This window comes from Pleurodeles waltl, chromosome 9 (assembly GCF_031143425.1).
Source record: "Pleurodeles waltl isolate 20211129_DDA chromosome 9, aPleWal1.hap1.20221129, whole genome shotgun sequence".
In the NCBI taxonomy this organism is placed as follows: Eukaryota; Metazoa; Chordata; class Amphibia; order Caudata; family Salamandridae; genus Pleurodeles; species Pleurodeles waltl.
This window is the reverse complement of record NC_090448.1, coordinates 939,587,065-939,610,651: the sequence shown is the minus strand read 5'-3', so window position 1 is coordinate 939,610,651 and position 23,587 is coordinate 939,587,065. Positions and strand designations below refer to the sequence as shown.

At 43.1% G+C, this 23,587-nt stretch overlaps 1 protein-coding gene across 1 annotated transcript in view; it reads right to left on the bottom strand.

The window, feature by feature from the left end:
* YY1 (YY1 transcription factor) overlaps positions 1-23,587 on the bottom strand; it is a 200,717-nt gene that overhangs the window by 175,439 nt on the left and 1,691 nt on the right. The window lies entirely within an intron of this gene.

Here is a 23,587-nt window from a genome sequence, read left to right as displayed (position 1 = left end):
TTTGCTAAAGAGTAACACATTTTAATGCAAAGAACAACCCACCTGGAGAGTGTTCTCTTGTGGACTGCCTTTCCTCTCCTCTTTCCCACGTATCTGATGAAAAGCTGATCCTCCAGCCTGAAATCCTTTGTTCTGTCTATATAAAAGCTTAGCGCCCTCTTCGGGTCCAAGCAGTGGAGTCTCTCTTCTTCCTTTGAAGGATGAGGCGGAGGATAAAACGTGGATAGAGTAATCGTCTGGGCCAAATGAAAGGGTGAAACAACCTTCGGAAGGAAAGCAGCCTTGGTCCATAACACCACCGTATCCCCATAAAAAGATGTATAAGGGGGTTTTACAGAAAGAGCCTGCAACTCACTCACTCTCCTTGCAGAGGTAATTGCAACCAGGAAAACCGTTTTAAGAACTTATAATCTTATGGGGAAAGAATGCATAGGCTCAAAAGGGGACCCCATAAGGAAAGTTAAACCCAAGGTCATATCCATTGAGGCATAACAAAAGGAGATGGAGGGAATTTATTCATAAGGCCCTTCAAGAATCTAAGCACTATTGGAGATTTAAACAAAGAAGGCTGGTCTGGAAGACAAATAAAGGCTGACAGGGCAGACAAGTAACCCTTAACAGTAGCTACTGCACAACCCCTCTGTGCTAAAGACAAAGCAAAGGATAAGGTATCTGACAAATGAGCATGTAAGGGATAAATCTGCCTCTCTCCACACCAAACCACAAAGTTAGACCACCTATTAGCGTAGATAGATTTAGTGGAGTGTCGCCTGGCTGCTAAGATAACATCCACTACATCAGGCGGGAGAGAAAAGGAACTCAGGTTGCCCCGTTCAATCTCCAGGCATGAAGGTGCAAGCTCTGGAGATGGGGGTGTAAAACCTGCCCCTGCGAGAGGAGATCTGCCCTGAGAGGGAGACGGAGCGGAGGGCACAGCGAGAGTTGGAGAAGGGCCGAGTACCACACCCTCCTTGGTCAATCCGGAGCTATTAAGATGACTTGGGCCCGGTCTTGGCGAATTTTCCTCAACACTCGAGGAATCAAGGGTATGGGAGGAAACGTGTAAAGCAACTGGTCGCACCAGGTTATCTGAAACGCGTCCCCCAAAGCTCCTTGTACCGGATACTGGAGGCTGCAGAATAACGGGCAGTGCAAGTTCTCCCGGGTGGCAAACAGATCTATCTGAGGAAACCCCCACATCTGGAAGATTAGCTGGACTTGATCTGGATGGAGACGCCACTCGTGATCGGCCGAGAAATGGCGACAGACTGTCCGCACGTACGTTCAAGACTCCGGCCAGATGATTTGCTACCAAGCAAATCTGATGGTCCTTTGCCTAGGACCACAGCCGAAGAGCTTCTCTGCAGAGAAGGTACGACCCTACCCCTCCCTGTTTGTTTATATACCACATTGCGGTAGTGTTGTCCGTCAGGACCTGAACTGACTGACCGCGAAAGGATGGGAGGAAGGCCTTGAGAGCCAGACGTACAGCCCGTAACTCCAACAGATTGATATGAAACACCTGTTCCACTGGAGACCAAAGCCCCTTGATCTCCAGGTCCCCCAGATGAGCTCCCCACCCTAGAGTGGAAGCATCCGTTATTAATGTGGCCACAGGCGGAGCTTGCGAGAACGGCCTTCCTCGGGAAAGATTGCCGTCCGCAATCCACCATTTCAAATCCATGGCAGCATCTCTGAAGATTCTCACCGAGCCTTCGAGATCCCCTTTGTGTTGAGACCACTGCCTTCGGAGGCACCACTGAAGAGCCCTCATGTGCCAGCGAGCATGCGTGATCAACAGTATGCAAGAAGCAAACAGACCGAGCAGACGTAGAACCTTGAGGACTGGAATGACCGCTCCACTTTGAAACATTGGAACCAACGCCTGAATGTCCTGAACCCGCTGAGGCGGAGGAAAGGCTCAATTCAATGTTGTATCCAGTACTGCCCCTATGAACAGGAGGCACTGAGAGGGCTCTAGGTGAGATTTGGGCACATTCACCGAATAGCCCAGGTCGAACAACAACTGGGTTGTCGACTGCAGGTGATGCAACACGCGCTCCGGAGACCTGGCTTTGATTAACCAGTCATCTAGATAAGGAAATACTGCTATCCCCTTCCTTCTGAGCTCTGCTGCAACCACCAACATCACCTTCGTGAAGACTCGAGGTGCTGAAGTAAGACCAAACGGGAGGACCGCAAACTGACAGTGCTGCGACCCCACCACAAAACAGAGATACTTCCTGTGCGACTTGAGTATCGGGATATGAAAGTAAGCATCCTGCAAGTCGATAGACACCATCCAATCTCCATTGTTCAGTGCCAAAAGCACCTGAGCTAGGGTCAGGATCTTGAACTTTTCCTGTTTGAGGAACCAATTCAAGATCCTTAGGTCCAGGATTGGTCTCAACCGACCATCCTTCTTGGGAATCAGGAAGTACCTCGAATAACAACCTTGACCCCTTTCCTGCTCTGGGACCAACACCACCGCACCCTTTGAAAGGAGGACTTGAACCTCCTGTTCTAACAACAGGAGGTGCTCTTCTGAACAATAAAATGGGCGGGGCAGGATGGGGGGAGGAAACTCCCGAAAGGGAAGGGTATAGCCGTTTCTCACAATGCTGGTAACCCAGGAGTCTGAAGTTAGGACCTCTCACTTGTGGAGAAAATTCAGTAACGTCCCCCCTACAGGAGTGGAATGAGTGGGAATTGGTGGAAGCCTAAGGCTGCTTCCCCTGCTGCACCCCTCCAGAGGAAGAGGCAGAGTGCTGCTTCGCGGCTCCCCTGGTACGGACCCTACCCCTCCCTCTAAAAGATCTATAGGAGAGAGCAGAGGTAGGTTGCTGGAATTTCCCTCGAAAGGAGTAGGAGGAGCCACGACCAAATCCTCAAAACCTCCTAAAAAATATGGAGGAAGTAGAAGTGGCTTGCAAGCCTAGCGACTTGGCCGTGGCCCTGCTCTCTTTGAACCTTTCTAAGGCCGAATCCGCCTTGGCACCAAATAGCTCGTCCCCATCAAAAGGAAGGTCCAGTAGGGTCGACTGCACATCCGAGGAAAATCCTGAGTTACGAAGCCAAGCCTGCCTTCTCGTAACTACAGCAGTGCCCATTGCCCTAGCAACCGAGTCAGTTGTATCCAACCCAGATTGCAGAACCTGAGTTGCAGCTGCCTGAGCGTCCGATACCAGACTTAATAGTCCCTGAGAAACCTCTGTATGCGTTGATGCAATTTCGTCCATCAGGGCATAAATGTACCTTCCTAAGATACATGTAGCATTGGTGGACTTCATTGCCATGCTACATGAAGAGAACACCTTTTTGGATGCCATGTCCATCTTTTTGGAGTCTCTATCCGAGGGCACAGCTGGAAAAGACCTAGGAGCAGACCTTGCCGAGCAGGCAGCCTGGACCACCAAGCTTTCAGGTGTTGGATGCCTGGTAAGAAAACCTGGGTCAGCCGGTGCAACCCGATACCTCCTAGCCACAGATCTATGGACAGCTGAAGAAGACACCGGCTTCTTCCAGACTTCCATTATAGGGTCCAGTAGCGCTTCATTGAATGGCAAAAGTGGTTCTACCGATGTAGAGGCAGGGTGCAACACCTCTGTCAACAAATTCTGCTTGGCTTCAGTCACCGGCAAAGGGAGGTCCAGGAAGACAGCTGCCTTCCTGATAACAGAATGAAAAGTGGCCGCCTCTTCTGTGTACTCCCCAGGAGATGACAAGTCCCATTCGGGGGAGGTATCTAGGCCACTAGCCGTGTCCAGCCCATGGAGACCCTCACGAGAGTCCTCAATCTCTCCTTCCTCCAGGTTTTGTCTTTGGTACTCCTGCTCTTCAAGGAGGTGGAGAGCAAGCCTCCTCGAGTGCAGCCTCTCCTCTATTCTCGGCGTCGACATGGCGTCAGCGGACATCGAAGAACGACGCCGATCCTCGGATTCGTCCAACGCCGGGTCTACAGGCGCCACAGGCCTCTTCAGCGCCAAACGAGGAATCGGATGGAGTGAAGACTGCCTCGGAGTCGTAGGAGGTCTAGTCGGCGTCACCGGCTGAAACATCGAAGCCGCCGGAGCCGAAGCTGTCGGAGCCGAAGTCTCAGGAGCCACTGGAGCCGATACCGGCGCCGAGCCCACGTTCCCCAAGGGCATGCTGGTCGAAGCGGAGCCGGAGCACCCATGTTGAAAGCCAAAGGGCCCGAAGGACCAGCCGGTCCACCACCTGGAGCCATCTGTTGGAAGATGGAAAACATTGCATTTAAAAATGCGGTACTATCAGCTCCAGGGGCCGGGTACTGGGGTGCCTGGTTCAAAGGCGACCCCGACGCCGGTCTCGACGTCTGCAAAGACGGAGACAACATCTGAGGCTGCGGAACCTCAAACACTGAAGGTGGTTGGCCCGATGAGACAGGCGAAGTCGGTGAAGCTGGAGAAGGCAACGGCGTCGACGGCTGGGGAGTGACAGTGGGACTGACTTCCCAAGTCTTCTGACGTCGAGTTGATGGTGACCTCGAACGAGACCTCTCCCTACTCGACCGGCGCCGTGATTCTCGACGGCGCCAGGAGTCCCGATGACGCAGATGAGACTTCGGTGACGAGGATTTTCGATGATGTCTCTTTTCCTTCTTTTTCGACTTCGCCAGAAAAAGCTTGGCCTCGCGCTCTTTCAGGGCCTTAGGATTCATATGTTGACAAGAATCGCACTTGTCAACATCATGATCGGAACTAAGACACCACAAACAGTCAGAATGTGGGTCCGTTACCGACATTTTGCCCCCACACTCACGGCAGGGCTTGAATCCTGACTTTCTCTGCGACATTGTAGTCTCAAAGAAAAAATAGATCCAAAAAAAACACACTGTAACTGTCGAACAGCAACAGTAGCTCCCTCGAAGATAACCGTTTCGAATGGCACGGAAAAAAGGGAACTGATGTCGGCACGTCGGCGAGGACCTCTTATTGCCTGTATGACGTCAGACGGCGTCGCGTGGGCAACTGGGACGTCCTCGTCGACGTGCAGAAGCTAGGAAGAAGATTTCCGTCGAGTGCCGGCGCAATGGGAGTATTCATTAGGTGAGGAATCCACAGGTAGTTGTATCCATCAGAAATACAAATGCTACATTTTCTAGCTATTGTTATGGAAAGTTCCAATTCCATAAGGAGAGGAAAGAAAGGACTATGCAACCCAGTTTCTTGTAATCTACAATCCCATCTCAGAATAAACAAAACAAGATACCAAAGTGGACAAAAAAATATCTTTAATCTATAATAATGACGAGATAAAGATTTAATGGATGAAAGTTTTGTGTGTTTTATTATTGCAGTAATTGCCAGGTAATTAAGGTACGTTTATTGATAATGCTGAGGTGAACGCCTTTTATTATAGGAGCTGAACAGAAACAGGATTTCAGTGAAGCCAATAAAATGTTAGAGGGCTGGATCACTTACATGAACAATGAAGTGGTGTTTTCCTGAGGACTGTTATACTGGAGCTGCTTGAATATAACTGGGTAACATATATTTCACTATGTTTGACTTCTTTTATTTTGGCTCTTGGGAGCTGTAGACCACTTAGATTGTTGTTATTATCTAATTTTGTGACTGCTGAGATTAACCACTACAGTGCACCATAAGCCAATGCAGCACTGCCTCCTGCACCAATGCATTCAAACAAATTCCTGTTCATGGACATGTGTGATCCATAAGCAGGAATGCACTAGACACCTGGTAATTCTCTATTTTTCAGGTGGTCAGCCCCTCGGGCATATGGGCCACCCCCCCCTGGAAGCATATTTATTGGAAGGAATGTTTGCTTTAGATTCTGGAAGCGACAGATGTCAGCCTAAGTGATACGTATTAAAAAGGTGAGAAAGGCTACAGCTCCACTCTTTTTGATTAGCTTATATGCCCCAGCTTCTTCCTGGGATATGCCTAGGCCCCTTTGACCTTTTAGAAATTACAGTTTTTGAAGCATACTGAAAAGCCTTACTCCAGAGTGCAATCCCACCAAACTGTCAGGAATGCGGAAATCCACAAATCTGTCTGAGGGGACTCCTCTACCTCCACAAGTTCCTACAGCAAGCTCAGAGGTACCCAATATGGACACAGAGGCCCTTACTAACTGTATCACTCATGCAAACATGTGTGTAGCCCTTCCTATACTGTAGCACTTCCAGGGCACTCAGACACATAAGCTCCACATGTGTGCACTGTCTTCCACATCCATCCTGATGCAGGCCAAAGTGGAGCTGATCACCCAACTGTGGAACTTCCTTTCAGTAGACCAGTAGGCCCTACTCCCTGGACACAGGTAAGAAGGCCTGACCATGTTTCTTGATTACTAACTGTAGAACAGTCCACTGTCACCACGTCCCTTGTGTTGCTCAGCTCCTGGTAAGGGCAGTAGCCCTCCACTACTACAAGGGTAGCGTGTAGGGAGACCCTCCTGGTCTAACCAGACTGCAATCCGCGAGATAGGCCTAGGTCATGGCACACACTCATGCTCCACATTTGCCCATGCCAAAATCTTCCACACAGGTTATAATATTTCAGAAGGAAGGCTTTAGACAGTAAACAAAGATGACGTCTTGGTGGATAATGGTTGCCTAAGCCCTGACCCAAATGATGCTTCGACGCAGGATCTGATCCCGAGCCAGGAGAGGATAGTAAAGCAGAATCAATAAGTGAATTTTCTGTCACAGGAGTTCCAACTAATGAAGACTTATCTTCCAAAAACTCTCACAACATTGTCATGGCAGTCAAGATGTCCCTTTGCAAGCAGAATCAGCGCTGCGGAGAGACGGTAACAGGGTGGCCCAATCCAATGAGCAGGGAGGTGCGGTGCCAGGCCTCGAAAAATCCTCAAAAATTTTACTAGACCTGCAGGTCAAGTAACTTGAATAATCTATGCAACCTAATTGTAATGTACTTGACACATGAATGTGTCTCAAATTGTGTGATCCAAGGCCAATATTTTATTCTACAGTCGCCTTTTTCTTCATCCTCACGTGAGTGCATCTTCAAATATGTGAGTTCAGCATTTCTGCTGTACAAAAAATAAATAAATTTAGCCCACACAAGGTACACATGATCCACGACTTGTTTCTTAGTTTACTAATAGCACTGCCATCATGACAGGAATGTTTCTCAGTTTAAGCTTACACACTCACTTTTAAAAAATATATTACTAAAAGCGTGATGTGGTAGCACACTGATTTAGACAGTAAAGTGAAAAGAAGTGTCCAAAAACCTTCCCACTAACTTGCAGCTTTACTGATAAAACTACATAGTGTATTAACAATAATCTGTGAAAATTGGGTTTCAGAAAACATTCATTATTAACACATCACCAAGTATAGTGTTCAGATTTATTTTCATCCTATTAAAAAATAAATTCATCATGCAGAAGTACAAAAAAAATGGGCCTTTACTACTGACATGAACAAATTTTAAAGGCGTCTTTAATGTGCCACCACTTTCTGATTGAACAGAACACCCGTTCTTTGTCAACTACCCAGAAGGGGAGAGTAGGTCCTAAAAATAGGTTGACCTGATGAACTATGACTCGCTATAACGAGTGGACAAGTAGATTTTTCGAGGCCTGGGTGCCAAACACTAACAGAATGCTCTCTTACAGCCCCTATTGAGATCAGTCCCAAATTCACCCATTCACTGCACACTCTGGATATAAGGTCATCACTGCAATTTTTTTGTCTATTGAGTACGGCCATCTCTTTCTGGATGTTGACTTCCTTCACAAAATTGTATATCTAACAAAATTGTGTGTCAAACAGTTTCTGATAGAGAATTGAGGCACTCTGGGACCTCATTCTAGGTTGCAGTGGTGGACTTCCACTTCACTTGGGGAGTTGAAAAAAAAATGTCTGGGTTTTATGCTCAACATTTGAATAGTTTTCAAAGCAAGGGTTCAATCCTACTGGTCTACTCTCAAGAAGGAGTTTTTGATTTTGCAGTGTACGCTGCATTTCAATTATAATTCTGTTGCATTTCTGAGGACAATCCAGACCACATCAGGTTGTTTAACATTTGGACAGGCATGGAACATTTGTATGTCAGGGTTCCATAGATGTATACTCCTGGAAATATTATATCAGTTATAAAGAACATGACCCTGTATAAAGGGACTACTAGTCAGGCAATACATATCAAGTAAATGGGCTTCTATCAAGATGTACATACTGTGCAAGAGATATACTGGTTATGTACACAGCCTTAGAGTATGTAAGGGGAAGAACTCTGCTATGTAGAATGACCTTCCACGCTAGTAATCAGTGCAAAGAGTGTATGGGAGGTTATCTAATCCCTTATTTACAATAAAGGTAAATATCTCGAGAAATCTACTCTCCCACTTGCTATGGCGAGTCACATTTTATCATGTCAAGCGATATTTAGGGACTACTGGCCCATTCTGGAGATCAGGCAAAGAACAGGTGTTCTGTTCACTCAAAGTGAAAGAGCATTATTAAAGATGCATTTAAATCTGGTTTGTTTTTATCATGTTACATATGCTCCTCGTTCACAAATGTCAGCTTATGTTTTCTTACAACTTGCTGCTTATTTTTTGTTCCTGGAGGTTGGCTTTTCCTCTAAAAGACATTTTAATAGCTTGTAAATAAACTGTTTAAACATTTCAAAATAGTTTTCAAATACATTATGAAAGTAAATTTTTTGTAACTGAGCTGAAAAAGGATCTTAAAAAGATTAAAACAAATCGGAACACTTTGCTTGTGATGTGCTTATTGTCTAGGCGCTATATAGCTTATCAGTAAAACTGCACGTTTGTGGGAAAGTCTGTGGCCATTTCAATGAAAAATATGCTGTTTGTAAGTGACAGTGATATCACTTCAAGCTTTAATAATATATTACAAGTGCGTTTTTAAACTTGAAATGAGAAACATTCCTGTCCCCATAACTGATGACAATGCTCTTAGTGACGTAAGAAGCAAGTCAGGGGTTAGGTGTACCCTATATGTGGGCCATATACCTATTACACAAGGTGATAAAGTAGACCATTAAAGCAAACAAAAACTTTTTTTTACAGCGGAAATGCTGAGCTCATATTTAAAGGTGCTCTCATAAATTATTCCGAAGGGAAAAAAAAGCAGCTCTGTAAAATAAATTATTTGTCTAGGATCAGCCGATTTGAGTAGATTATTCAAGTCCCTAGACCTGTAGGGTAACATTTTTACAATTTTTCAAGGCCTTTAAGTGGACTTCTACACAGTTGTTCAGTGAGCTGTACAAAGGTGACAGTATGGCATGTAGTACAGTTCAATGTCACTGCCACTGGAGCTTGTTTGTTAGAAGCGCCAAAAAGCCCAGAGCACTGCACTATGTTCCAACAAACTGCTCACAGTCAAATTCTCAGGTAGGCGGGATGTGTATGTGCTCACTACAATCTACAATGAGAGTACTTTACCATGTACAATTTGGGGTCAGTTTAGTGCAAATACACAAGCTCTACCATATACCTGATTACAATAAGTACATAGGCGACGTGGATAAGAATGACCAGGTACTTCAGCCATGTAATCATCATAGTAAAACTCGCACAAGGTATAAGAACAGCTTACCTACCTCATCTAGATGGCAACATGCCATGAGTATTTTGTTTACCGTCGTACCATTACAGACTGATGCCGTTCCTTGACTTTCGGCTGGCTTTAATTGAAAGTCTTACTGCCACAGAAACAGCAACCCGTAACAAATCTGCTTTGGAGGTCATTGCAAGGCCAGAGGATCAGCACTTTGCCAACTGTGTTCTTGCAACAGAGAAAAAGATTTGACCATGGTGTTGCTCTGAGCAAGGAAAGAAGCAGGAGAGTAAGAATTACTGTTAGCAATGCTCATTTCGGTCAGGGCTGTTTCCCAACTTGCTTCACTTTGCATCATGCTAAAGTCAAGCTTTGGGAATTTGACCAAAGTGGGGCTGTCATTCTAATAGTATGTACCTTTCAAGAACTGTGCATGGATACATACTTTTCTTGGACCACTCCTTAACTAGTCAAGCAGCCCTTAAAATGTTTCCTTTTGTTGGGAAAAATCTTTACAACTTGATCTTGCTTACTGTCTGCTTGCCACCTTCATCCTCAGTTGGAACATGCTTGAGATTCAGTATGCTGAATGGCAAGTTTTGTATAGTCAGAGCCACTGGAATTATGCAATTGTGTGGCTGTGACATTCTTCACATGAATATGGATTTGCCACATAATCCATCATATACTCTATAATCTATGGACTTTAACAAAATAAAAAAGGTTGTATTTTTTTCTAGCTCAATGGTACATAGGTTCCTAGAAACACTGAAACGTGTGTGGTCATCTTTCTGTTACTTTTAGCTATTTCCAGGTGGCAAAGTTACGCCAGTGAGTTGCAACCTTTACCCAGGAAGAGGTAACAAGTGTAAAAATGACACAATAATACCATCACAAAATATGGCACATTACCCCGCATAATCTGCCTTTTTTCTTGCAAAATTTATTCAACCCTGCCACATAATTACAGTGGTTCAGTTTATTGCTGCAGCACTGCACATAATGATGGATGTAACATACTGTACCATTGTTAAAGGGTAACCTGTGCACCAAAATCTAAAGCCATTAGTAGTATTGGAAGTGCTCTTTAGAGAATTTAGGAACCCATTTCTTAGAAAGTTTACCTTAGATAAAAAAAAATTTAAAAAAGTAGATATGCTAACACAGTCTAACAAATGTAGGTCAAACCCGGAGGAATCCTCACAAACTCCTCAACTTCCACAAAATTGAAGAAGCTGGATTTAGCACAGCAGGAACGCGAAAAACTCACTTTTCTGAGCCACAGGTGGGTGCCACAGAAGGAGTTAGCAAAGATTCACATGGAATTTAAACAATGCAAGGTTCAAGACTGATTTGCATATGGCTGGGTCCAAACTGGGGTGGAATGGTGAGCAAAAAATACTGATTGCTTTAATCCAGATGTGTGATCGAAGGTGAACGTTTGGCATTCCGTCCATCACCTTTCTGTGTTGCTACAGTTGCCCTAAGTGAGAAAGGTAAGCCCAGGCGCGGGTCCTGTGCTTATTGAATTCAAGATGGCCTGGCTGATGAGTTGGAGATCCTCCGAAACTGGCCCCACTAAGCTTGTTTCTGGTCCAGGGAGGACCTGGCCAGGCAGTTCGGACTGGTCTGTTCCCAAGGGGAACAGGGTCAGGACTGATTTGCATATGGCTGGGTCCAAACTGAGGCAGTGTGGTGAGCAAAAACAACTATGGATTAAACCCAGATCTGCGAATGGGGGGTGAATGTTTGACAACGTTCAGCATTCCGTTAATCGCCTTTTGGTGTTGCTATGTGTACAATGTTAGTCAGGAGTTTCAAACAAGAAATGAACAGTTAGGAAAAGCTTGGCCTAACTTCGTTTTCATAGAGATATCGCATAGGTAGAAGGCAGATGGTCAAGGTACAAGAGACAAGCACCACTCTGCACCCACAACTATACACAAGTCATACTTGTAGCATGCCTGCCATATTTATCCCATGTTAGAATGTGGTAGATGTTCTTCTCGCTGTTATGGCACTGCACATAATTGGTGTAAGGGACAGTAGCTTGTGTCCCAATATCTAAAGCCTGAGTTTTTGTAAGTGCTCTTTTGGGGACTTGGGACCATTTCCACCCAGTATGTTTACTCTGTTTCAAAGGTAAACATGATCACACAGTCCGAGGAATCTCAAAGGCATTCCAAGACACCCCCTACTTTACATCCACAAATCGGAAGAAGTTGGATTTAGCAGATTATACTAAAGGAGCATGAAAAACATGTCTTCCTGGTCCTCTGGTGTCAGCAATGGGGAGGTGTCAGTAAAGGTTTGCTTGGCACGATTATGGTATCACGCAAGACTTTAAGGGAGGCAGATACTTTACAGGTAGTAAAAGTTTAGTCTCTGGTTCTTTTCACTTGGTATGCCATAAATCTTGTCAAGTCACAGACCTACCACGTCAAGAGGTGTGTATAGAACAAACGTGTTGGACATCTTACAAAAGGCAAAACAATGGTGCAATATAGACAACAGTGTTCTATAATGGTTGCCTGGTTTAGCGAAGTGGCAGCACTGATGGGGCACACTGTAGATTAAATGAGTGACAAGCAAGTGGCCTGCTAGTGCTACCTTCGGAATAGCACACTGTGGTGGAAAAAAGAATAAAATAAGAGAGAAAATGCAAAGAAATAAAAAAGGAACCATAAAAACAGTAGAACGCAAAACTAAAGAGCTGGACAAATAGCCCGCACACTTATTTTCATGTGGATCAGTACATGTAATCAGTAAACACATTCACAGGGCCACTGACAGATGTGGACTGCTTTTATCAATGACACCATGCTACACAGGGATGATGATTCATGGTGAGAATGACACTCAGACGTACAAATGGCAAAAGAGGGCTTTGTGTGTGTGTGTGTGTGTGTGTATATATATATATATATATATATATCATTTTTATTGCAAAATCCTGGAAGACAGCTAAGCCTGTTAGGGCTTTTAAAAAGGCTCTAGCCAGAATTACTACAGTGCCAGAGCTTCAAGACCTAGGGTTGGCAGACCTAGGGTTTGCCAACGGGGGTAACCAATAGCAAAAACATCTCATACAAACTGTTAGATTTTAAGAAACAAAATACCTGACTGCAGGCTTTAACACTATGCAAAACACAATCCAACCATAAGGGCCAATTGTCTTTACAGTAAGGGTTACATAGTAAATAAAAAAGACATATTGCCTTTGCCATAACTTTTCATGCTAAACAGAGCACACCTATTGCACCTGAAATACCTTTTGCTAGTGAACCTATCAGGTCTACAGCTGGTATCATTTTGTCACAAGGACCAATTCAGGAATACTATACCGAGCCTAAGCTTTCTCACATGGCATTAAATAACAAAAGTATATAGAATTACAGTTGGCAAAGAAAAATATTTTTCCGAGTAGAGTCAAATAGAATTCTTACTGTTCACATCTTCTATATGCGCCATTTGCCAGAGGGGGTACTCAACACTAAGTACCTCATCTACAATGTTAATCTGTGACATTCCCTGTAACAAAGTAAATATCTACATATTTTAACAGAGAGCAATTTCAATCCACTGTTAAATGCCTACTGACTTTATCATAAACTTTTCACAATCACCGTCAGGCCTTCTGCATTTATCATAACTTTCCACTGGCTTGCCGCCATAACCAACTCCAACCTGTTATTTTGGGCATAAGCTTTCCCACTAGCCAACCATCAAGTATACCATAATATTATCACCAATCTATACAAAATTAGAGCTGTCTGGGGTGAAGGGCGAAGCTCCATTGCCCCAAACCATCAGTGATGTTCGCCTGCAGCACTGCATGATGTCAGTGATACCACTTGACAGCATGAGCAGTAGCAGGTAAGAAAGCTCCCCGCATGCATGGTGGGTTTTTGCCCATCCAACCTCCCTCTGCAAAATTTGAGAGAGGCACCACACCACTAGACACAGAGGATAATATTTTACGCAATCGGACCCCTGGCCTTAGTCAATTCCCAGGGGGGGGGCATACATTTATAGATTTATGATTTCCCTTCACATGTGTGTAGTGGAGGTAGCACGAAAGGTGTAAAGGCAGCATTGATAACAGGAGAGCTTACCTTTTCCAGTAATGCCTTGAGAAAACAGACCCCTGCCTGTGGATCACAAATGCACTGCAATTCCCAAGCACTGATTCCACTAGATACCAGGGATTATAATTTTGAAAGAGGGGGTTGGCGCTCCTGCCCATGGTTGCAAGGTCGACTTCCCAAGGGGCAAAAGATGAGTAATATTTTCCCCTTCCACAGGTCGGCTCTCAAGGAGGGTGTGATATGCACACCATTTCACCCCGCCCCCACAGGGAAGGAAAAAATTAGGCAATTTTGATTATTAGTTTTAGTGCTGCCCGGAACATTCCGAGCTTTCCCAGGCAACTACCCCTACTGCTTTTTGCTCAACGGAGCACTTTAGGGTCTTTTGTGTGCCAGTCTCTTGAAACACTCACAGGGTCGGAGAAAATATGCAGCTCCCTGCAGATTCAAGAACTTTCCGTCACAGAAATGTGAGGAAAATGTGCTTTTAGTCAAAATGTGAGGTTTGAGAAGGATTCTGGGTACGTAAACCTGGTGGAAGCCACACAAGTCACCCCACCCCTGATTCTCCTGTGTTTAGTTTTCATGAAAATAAAGGGTTGCTAACTTTCCCTAGGTGCCCGCTGAACTAGGGTCCAAAATCTACAGGGGTCTGTCTTCAGTGGAAAAATGTGATGTGTCCATGTTGCATTTTGGGCCCTTTCCTGTTGCAGGCACTAGGCCTAACCATACATGTGAGGTACCATTTTTATTGGGAGACTTGGGTGAATGCTGGATGGTAGGAAATGTGTGCCTCCCTGTAGATTCCAGAAGTTTCCATCACAGAAATGTGAGGAAATAGAGATTTTAGTCACAACATTGTGGGATTCATGCAAGGCACACGACCACTGAAATCCCTTGGTTGTCTAGTTTTGAAAAATGTATATGGGTGGTAGGTTTGCATGGGTGGTGCCAGAGCACGGCTCTAAGTACTGCAGCTACCCCATTGCTCATTTCTCAAATGAGCATTTTACGGCCTTTTGTGTGCCGGTTTCTTAAATTACTCAGCCAAATGGGGTACCATTCTTACTGAAAGACATGCAGGAACTAAGTGTGGTAGAAAAGTTGTGGCTCCCCACTGATTCAACATCTTTCTGCCAAAGAAATGTGAGGAAGTATGTTTTTTTAAAACCTATGTTTGAGGTTTTCAAAGACTACTAGTTAAGAAATCTGATAAGAACTACTTAAGTCAACCCGACCTGGATTGCCGTAGGTGTCCAGTTATCAAAAAGTGCAGTTTTGCTCAGTTTCCCTAGGTGCCAGCTGAGCTAGGGCCCAAAATCTACAGCTACCCACATTGCAAAAACCAGCACTGGTAAAATCCAATAGCTTTCGCCTTTATTTTTTAATTCTTATCTAACTGGATTACAAAAAAAATTACAAAAATGTTATAAGAATGTTTGTTTTAACCCTTCGGGTGCAGTGGATGTAACGGTTACGTCATGGGCAGCACTGCTCGTGGGCAAATTTATTGTAGGCCATTTCTGCTCCTGTTGGGGGGCAGATTGGCCTATTTCTATTAGAAAGCACACTAGATGCGGGGGAATTTAAAAATATATATATAAAATAGTGGGGTTGTGGGTACAGCATCAACTGAAGGGGGTAACAATCTTTCAGCTCTCCCCTCACACACTGAAACATCTTATCCCACGGCAAGCAAGAGGACATTTGATTATTTTAGGTTAAACATTTGGGCCATTAGAGCTTGGCTAACTCTCAAAATCGTCCCACTTAAAATGGTGAAGGCTGCACTTTTTGGACTTTGGGACACTGCCAAGTAGAAGACCCAGACACATCTGAAAACTAAATATCTGAGTGATTCCAGGGTGGTGTGCCTCACATGCACCCAGCACCATTTTCTTACCCACAATGCCCTGCAAACCTCCAACTTTGCTGGAAATCATACATTTTCCCCAAATTTTTGTGATGGAACCTTCCGGAATCTACAAAATTCAGACCACCCAGCATTGTCTCATCTATACCGATAAAAGAAATTCCAACCTGCCTTTTTGAACCCACTTTGGTTCCCCTCAATTTCGATATGTTTTTGGCTCTTCCCTGTCACAGGCACTTGACCCACCTACACAAGTGAGGTATCATTTTTACCGGGAGACTGAGGGGAACGATGGGTGGTAGGAAATTTGCCCCGGCGTGGTGATCCCACACAGAAATGTGGGAAAAAAATTGATTTTGTAGCTAAATTTGAGGTTTGCTGAGGATCCTCCGTAACAGAACCTGGTGAGAGCCCCACAAGCCACCCCATCTTGGATTCGCCCAGGTGTCTAGTTTTCCAAAATGCACAGGTTTGGTAGGTTTCCTTAGGTGCCAGATGACTTAGAGGACAAAATCCACAGCTAGGCACTTTGCAAAAAACTTGTCAGATTTTGATGTAAAAATGTGATGTGTCCATGTAGCGTTTCCTATTGCGAGCATTAGGCCTACCCACGCAAGTGAGGTACCATTTTTATCGGGAGACCTGGGGAACACAGATAGCAAAACAACTTTTCCTGCTTCTTGTCTTTCTCTACATTTTTTCCTTCCAAATGTAAGACTGTGTGTAAAAAAAGACATCTATTTGAGAAATGCCCTGTAATTCAAATGCTAGTATGGGCACCCGGGAATTCAGAGATGTGCAAATAACCACAGCTTCTCAACAACTTATCTTGTGCCCATTTTGGAAATACAAAGGTTTTCTTGATACCTATTTTTCACCAAATGAATTTCTGTATACCCGGTATAGAATGAAAACCCATTGCAAGGTGCAGCTCATTTAGTGGCTCTGTCAATGTTCCCTGTAAGGCACGCGCACCTTTCCTTCTCCCATCGCGCAGGCCCCTTTGGCAAGCGCGCACGTTGTGCTGTTATCAAATGTTCCACCGTTCCTATACTTTGTGGTAGTTTATATGCGTTATCACTTTCTAAGCCTAAATAAGCCTTTTGAGCGATATACGTGCTCCCCTAAGGCAGATAATGCTTATATTTGAATCTGGATTGAAGTCAATGAAATCAGCATTTAAATGCAGCGGGGAGTATTTTAAACATAATTTGGCACACTTTAGCATACAAGTGAGCAAGTGATATTTGTCTTGAAAATTAATGGTTAATGAGCTAGGAAATGCTTCAGAACAGTAGAAAAATGTGCTGTTATCAAATGTTCCACCATTCCTATACTTTGTGGTACTTTATATGCTTTATCACTTTCTAAGCCTAAATAAGCCTTTTAGAGCAATATACGTGCTCCCCTAACTGGTCATGTCCTTGGGGTGTGCAACCAGGTCACAAAACTGCCTTGATGCCCTATTGCATGGAGCAATGATATCCCTTTTTTGCTTTAGTGGTATGGAGAGGCTAATGCCAAAGATCTTGGCTAGTTATGCGCTGCGCACGCGTGAATGGTCAATTTCTTGGCGCACGTATCCTTGGCTGCAGCACACAGAGACCGCACACTGTGGAAAAAAATTAGAGGGAACATTGCTCTGGGTACCTAGAGTTCTTGATGAACCTACAAGCTCTATATATCCCCGCAACCAAAAGAGTCCAGCAGACGTAACGGTATATTGCTTTAAAAAATCTGACCGCAGGAAAAAGTTAGAGAGTAGAACGTGGAGAAAAATTGCAGTTTTTTCACCTTAATTTCATTTTTTTTTTTTTTTTATTATTTCAGCTGTTATTTTCTGTAGGAAACCTTTGTAGGATCTACACAAATTACCCCTTGCTGAATTCAGAATTTTGTCTATTTTTCAGAAATATTTAGCTTTCTGGGATCCAGCATTGGCTCCACAGCGATTTCTGTCACTAACTGTTAGGAGGCTGAAAGCACAAAAATAAATTGTAAAAATGGGGCATGTCCCAGTAAAATGCAAAACTTGTGTTGCTAAGTGGTGCTTTCCGATTCATGTCTGCCTGTTCCTGGAAAAAAAAACACAAGCCTTCTTCTGCATCCCTTTTCACCATTTTTTGGGAGAAAAAAAAAATTGACATTTTTGCATCTCCTTCACAGGAACCCACAAAGTCTGGGTACCCCTAGAATCCCCAGGATGCTGGAAAAAAGGACGCAAAGTTGGCATGGGTAGCTTATGTGGACACTAAGTTATGAGGGCCTAAGCGCGAACTGCCCCAAATAGCCCAAAAAACAGGCCTGGCACCTGAGGGGAAAAGGCCTGCTGGCAAAGGGGTTAAACTTGATAAACCGTTAATAGTTGTTTATTAATTCAATATACACCACAACATAAACAATTATTAACGTTTTGTCAAATTTAAAACAAAAGTTACAACATTTTTCTAATATTTATAATCCAGTTAGATAGAAAGAAGAAGAAAGAAGACAAAAGACTTGAAGAAGAAGGGCAACAAAGAAACAGAAGATGGCATGCAGAAAGAAAAAAAGTATCTGCAGTGTAGTAGACAGAGAGAGGAAGGACTCTGGACAGTGTCCAATGGCAAGTGACCAGAAGGAGTACTTAGTCCAGAGGCGACACAGTGGCTTGAACGGCAAAGAAGACAGTAAACTTTTATTCTGTTCATGAAAGAGGCAAGATCAGGTCCCACTGACACGTTTTGACTACCGCCTTCTTCAAAGTGGTTTCAACCATCACATGGTTCGCACAGCATGTTGGTATTTATAGTTCTTACACACCATTTAATTGGGAATCACTCCAAAGACACCCTATGTTGTGCACCTGTTTCCTCTTATTGACTACCAATTAGGTAAGTGAAACTCACAATTTATCATCAAACATATTTCTTAAAGATTGCTGCCTTCAGATATAAATTTGGCTTTCATCACTTGTTATAGGACTCTCCAGGCAAAAGAAAGGCTTGTGATCTCAGTGTGTCAAGAATGGGACTAGATTTACTACTACTTCCAGACATTTATGATGGTCCTTCCCTCTTACAAAAGAAATACTATCAACATTTTACTTCAACTACAGGACACTAAAGGAATGTGGCCGCCACTGAAGTGGTTAACCTCTACATTAGCATTACGAACGAAAATCAGATACTAGCCACTAAACGCGCTATACACCATATCCGCACAATCTCCAGAACAAAATAACACAATGCAACTCTGTCTTTTCAATAACTTATTTTCCTTTAACAATACAATGTTTAACAGGGGACTCAAACGTTAGCCCAATTTGTGACAATATACGCAAGTTTTATGTGACATTGCAAGTGAAAATGGTTATGAACTTTGAGTTTACAGAACATTCCTCACACAGTTTACTGAGGTGGTCATACTAACCACATTCTGATTATAAGACAAGGGATCACCTCATTACTGAAAAACTATATTAACAATAGAATTAATCAGAACAACTTAAACGTTTATCAGGCTGAGCCACATCTTGAAAACTGTAGATTTTCAGAATATTTCTATTTAAATCATGGATAATAAAATCCAAGTCAAACTTCACAGAAAACACAGTGCAACCTTAAACACAGATTACCATATCAAAACTATAATTCCAGAGAATGAATTGTGGCTGATTAAAAGAACTATATTGAAGACAAGAGCTTATTTGGAAAACCTGTAAAAGCTATTGATTGCTGTACTGTCCTGTGAAATCACTGAAGGAGGTTAACAAAATACTTCATCAACTGCAGGACCCAGGTAGGTCAACTCATGAAAATTAAACCAAGAACTGTGCATGACAATACCGTACACTTCATGACAATATTCCATTAAATACACCAACACATTAAAGAAGTACTAGAAGAACACGGATAGTTTCTTAGGACAACTGCCTCCCATCAGGAGCCATTAGGGTCAAACCAATCACTCTATGGATGTAAATTTGTGAAATAAGTACAAGCCAATTACATTTCCCAAAAAATGTATTACACTTGCCACAAATGTAAAATATGCATCTTGGTATTAAAAAAAATCATTCAGATATGTTGATGGGCCTGAATATAACTGGTTTCATCAAATGAACAGCACCTATGCGAGTTTTCTTAGTGCCTGTGCCAACCAAGAAACTTACACTGGCAGTCTACCTGCTTTCTTAAAAACAGAAAAGACCACCATATAAATAGTCATTGAAAGGAATTCAAGAAAACACTGGCTAAACATGATAATGACAATCACACCCATTGTTGGGATTTCTAATACTTTGCCACTAAAAAATAAAAAAAAAATCTGTAAGTGTTGAAATGGAATTACATTTACGACAATGAGAGAGTCTATGGATACTGTGACAGGAAACAAAGCAACGGCCGAACAAATAAGCAAAGATGAACCACTGATTAAGGTACAGTGTGTGCACTAAGGTTACTAACTACTTACTGGTAACTTCAACACACCCCACAAGGATTCTAAATTATTTGATCAGGCTGGCCAATCCCATGCTCAAGATCTATTTTAGTCAATTCCACACATGCAAAACTGCTCATAATAAATACATAAATATGCCTGTTTCAATTTTGAATGATCTCTGATGCTTAATGTTTAATTTCAGCACTTTGCATACTACGGTCATATTTGTCAGTCAAACATAAGTTTATATTAGACCTCTGTCATTAAAAACATTTACTCAAACTCATTACATCATCAATTATCCATAAGATTATAAAACCATTACAAACTAAAATCAATCCAAGTCCAAGGTTCTTTACATACATTATTCCCCTGGCCTATGTTACAGTAAAATACACACATTTCTGCTAAGACTTTATTCACAGACAATAAAAACCATCCCAAAGCACGGGTTACATCCAAAACATGCAAATCCAGAAGTAAATTATGGGCTAGCCCCCTTTATCCAATACGGTTTTGTTGTTACATTGGCTTCAATAAAAACTTGTAGAAGGGCAGCTGCCTCAAACTCAATTCCGACAAGACAGAAGTCCTCATCTTCAGCTCCACCCCCTCTGCATGGGATGACTCCTGGTGGCCTGCCAATCTCTGAGCCGCCCCAACTCCCACCGACCACGCATGCAACCCAGGATTCACCTTGGACTTCTCATTATCCATGACCCAGCAAGTAAACCCCATCTACTCCTCCTGCTTCAACACCCTAAGCATGCTTTGAAAGATCCACAAATGGATCATAAACAGCAAACTGGACTACGGCAATGTCCCCTACGCAGGAACCATGGCCAAACACCAGAAGAGGCTGCAACGCATCCAGAACACCTCTGCACGCCTCATCCTGGACATCCCCCACCACATCGCAGACCACCTGAGAAACCTGCACTGGCTCCCAGTCAACAAGAGAATCACCTTCAAACTCCTCACCCATGCTCACAAAGCACTGCACAACACTGGACCAGAATACCTGAACAGACAGCTGTCCTACACCCCGACTCGGCATCACCGCTGACCTCGTCCTCGCAACCGCCCCACACGTCCACAGAACTACAACCAGCAGTAGATCATTCTCGCACCTTGCCACCAAAACATGGAACACTCTTCCCACCCACCAGTACCAGACCAAAGACCTTACTTTCAGGAAACTTCTCAAGACCTGGCTGTTCCAGCAGTAGCAGCATCCCTTTCAAAAGGCATTGTCGTGAACGTACATTAGGTAGATTCTATAGCTACGGGAATATTTCCTCCTCAAACCATGAGTTTATCAGAAGGGATACAGATTTATTTCTCAAGAATTTCTGATCTTTCCTGGACACCTGTTTTCTCACCCTTCTGTACTCTGCTTTGCTAACATTTATCAGATCTATTGTACTACATTGTATAGTTAATTTCTTACAGAGATTGAGAATCCTCTTCCCAACTGATCTCACCCAATTTAATTCACAATTTATGATTTTTCACATAGCATTGATATTTTGGGGAATTCATCGCTATCCAATCTTGTTCAGAATTCCAGCTTCTCCGCAAATGCTAAATAGCTCCATGCAGTTAGATTGGTTTCTGTCTGAACAGGCTAGACCATAGTAGGAGGCTGAAGGGAAAGTAATCTTTTTAAACGCCTAACACCTTCGAGGGACCGGTTAGATTTCCCACTGACACAAGCTACTTCCACGTTGTACTTGAACTGTGGCTGTATCATTCCCTGATTTGCTGCCCGTAGAGGTTTTAAGAAATGACCTCCATACATTTTATCAAATTCCTTGACTCCCCCTACCAATGAAAGGTCTTAGCCTGCGGAGATTCAATGTGCTCTTTCCATAACAAATTCTTAGTGAAGCAGATCCCCACATAATTGCAACTGCCAACAGTCTTGATTTTAGCACTATTAAGGGTCCAAATGAATGTTATCTTCTTATTCCCACAGGCAGCACTTTAGTCGCCTACATATTTATAGTTAACTTTTTCCTAGTATGGTACTCTTAAAAGGCATCTAATGTCCTATGGAGGCCTAATTGTGTCAGATATGTTATCACTAATTTGTCTGCATATAGGAGACAGCTTACACGTATGTAATTCATTTTGAACCTTAAGCTATTAGATAGGCTTAACATTTTTGTCAAATCTGTCGAAAATATGGAGAACAATATAGGTGCCAAAACACAACCTTTTGTGAGGCCATTCCTAACATCTATTCTCCTTGAAAAAGACCTCTTGACATTTAATTCCACTTCAGCTCAATTATTTATGTGTAATTCCTATAGGATTAAGAGCAAACCAAGTGGGTTTTCATTGTTTTTAAGACTTCATATTGGCCCGATCAACAGTACTGAATGTGGAGCGAAAATCCACAAAGCAAAAGTATAACTCTCCTTGACACTATGGCAAACTATGTGTATCAGACTGACTAAACGGACAGACAAGGTGATAGAAAAATGTTAAACCTAGTTAACTTGGGTGGCATTTTTGCAAATAGGATTGTGCTGGAGGCTGGCTCATTCATGAGGCCCTAAGCCTTTTGTTTCCCACCTTGGAAATTGCTACTTGGTTTTGTGGTGTGATACCCTATATGTGGGCTGAATTATTTGTGTAGAGGGAGCACCATTACTGTGTATTAAATAAAACACAAGAGGTTCTGGGACAGCACACACTCTGAACTCCTGTCTACATTAAGTGATGTTGCATTAAACCTAATAGTTCACCGCACTACCACTTTTAGTCTTGAAAAAGCCACTGACTCCCAAACCTAAGCGTGAAATACATGATGACTGTTTTTTTTGGGATAACGAGTATGCTTGTGTGGCGAGGTGTATACCATGTCGAGGCATGAGAATCCCACAGTCCATCTATGACACGTTCACAGCTGAAAATAACCTGGGCATGTGTGTTTTCTTCCTATAGCTTCATCTGCATTACAAGTAGCAATAGCTTAGGCTTCTCACCTGAGAGTTGTGAATGTATCCCTACAGGTGAGTGATATGTGGCACTCAACTAACCATCACAAGGTAATCAACCTATAATGACAGTGATCGGACATTTGACAGTCTAAATATGATCGTGCCCTCACACGAAGTGCATATTGTATATAAAATTAGGACCTAGATCTTAGTAGCGCTTCCTTATGCTATGTTGGTGACAATGCTCCATCAACAGGTCTAGTTAATATATGTATGTGCACGTAGACGGTTGTGTCTCTCTATGTAGAGAGAACTCGTATTTGAATCACGGCAAACGCATTTCATCCTTCGGAGAGTGGTGAAACAGGGATCAATGAGCGGACCACGAACTTTCCGATACCAAATTTTGGGTAGGCAACTCAATCGTTATCAGATAAGGATACACTTACTCAACACCCCCGAAAGATATTCCATATACTTCGCACGGAGAATGCCAGTTTCTGTTACAGAAACAGAAATAATAATAACTATTCTCAGTAGAGGTATAGCACAATTCCCTTTAACACCCGTGTTCAGTCATGCTTGAGACAATTTCCATCCGGCTATTAGATCAACACACGGAAGTAAGATTTCAAAATGAAAAAAATGACATTAAGCGTGATCCGGACAATAACCTTTTAAGATTAATCAACAGCATAGTTAA